The sequence below is a fragment of the Telopea speciosissima genome, chromosome 10 (assembly GCF_018873765.1).
Source record: "Telopea speciosissima isolate NSW1024214 ecotype Mountain lineage chromosome 10, Tspe_v1, whole genome shotgun sequence".
NCBI classification, from domain to species: Eukaryota; Viridiplantae; Streptophyta; class Magnoliopsida; order Proteales; family Proteaceae; genus Telopea; species Telopea speciosissima.
The window spans coordinates 39,244,817-39,246,557 of NC_057925.1; positions in this window are offsets into that span (position 1 = coordinate 39,244,817).

Genomic DNA, 1,741 nt, shown 5'->3' on the forward strand with positions numbered 1-1,741 from the left:
AAATCGCCTGAGAGAACACAGAGACGAAAGAAAGAGTGCTACTAACTGAATCGAATAATACAGAGATCGAAACCCGACTTTGGACAGAATAAGAAGAACTTCTCTCTGCGCCCTGCGTCGATCGAAGGGTAATAACGAGAAGATGGACAATAAATTAAAGAATAAAAAAAAAAATACACGCACGCGCGCGTGCACACACGAGAGCACAGTCAATACGTAATACAAGGAATTAAGCAATGTAAGAATTCCAATCGTTCGACCACAAAAAATAGAATTCCAATCGGACCAATCCGAACTCGTTAAGGAGTAGGGTCTAGCAAGACCCTTGTGGCATACAATTGTAAATTTCCTTTCGATGGCTGTATCTATTTGGTTTCAATTTCGTATTGATTTCATGAAATAGTCAACAAATAGATTTATGGTCATTAGGGGTGTCAATGGGTCGGGTTGGGCCGGGCCTGCCTAAACCCTGACCCGACCCTAGAGGCCTTAACCACGACCACGACCCTGACCCGACCCGTGTCAAGAAACTCTCAACCACGACCCGACCACCGCCGGGTCGGGCCGATCGGGTTGGTCTTGATTTATGGCACCGATCCACGTGTCTCATTAGACCATGTTTTTGTAACATAGGATCTCAACCTATGGGACAACTAATAAATATGTTGAAAAAAATGGCGTGTGTATAAACTCTCTCTCGACGATTTATAATGTGTCCCCTCAATAGGCCTGGAAGCTTATAGGGGCTACAACTAAATAACAATCATGTCGAGTGACTCTTTTTATGGTCCTGATCAAAATAGTAGATGATCTACTCTTTTTATGGGTTCCCACTTCATGATGATGACAAAGCTAGTAGTTATCTCTGTACAATTCTCTTCTTTTTTTTTGTCAAGAAAATACTTATATTAAGTATATAATATATATATATATGTAATATTATATACCTATAATTAATACAGTGGCGTCGGGCGGCAGGCGAGCGGATCTAAACCCGACGACCCGACCCGCCGGGTCGGACTATAACTAAACCCAAACCCGCCCTCGGGTCAGGTCGGGCCGGCGGCTCGGGCGGGTTCGGGCGGTTCGCCAGCGGCTTTATTGACACCCTAGTGGTCATATTTATTACAAAAAAGATTCATTTGATAATTTAATTTCTGAGAATAGATTCTATATTTCTTTGGGAATGATGGTGGTGGAGGAGGGGTGGGGTTAGGAAGCGGGTGGTGATGGCAATGGTAGTAGTGGGGTGGTGGTGGTGGTGAGTCCATTAAGAGAAGAGACGGGTGGTGTTTTATTTTTAACATGAAACAGGAGTCGCGCACCACACGCGACCAGCACCAATATGATCTCTAAATCCCTTATTTTTTCGGATCAATGCTTGGTGGAAATATTCTCTCAATTCCAACCCAAAATGCAACGTACAAGTTATACATCAAACCTCTTTAAGAGGTTCGACTTAAAATTCTTTTTTTTTTTTTTTTTTTTTTTTTTTTTTTTTGATGAGAAAAGATGTACTAGTAGATAACCAGAAAAGTATTTACATCATACAAGAAAGGTTGTGAGGGAGCAGTGGTCCTGAGGGATGCTAAAATGTGAGAACGGAGAGATGATGTCCATTGGTTATGTTGGAGGGAGATTGGTATAGAGGTGAAATTAGAGGTAGCGGAGAGGTGAGTTCCGCTAGTTCAACAAAAAAGAGACAGCATTGTCCAAGGTACAGAGAGGTGTAGTCTAGGTG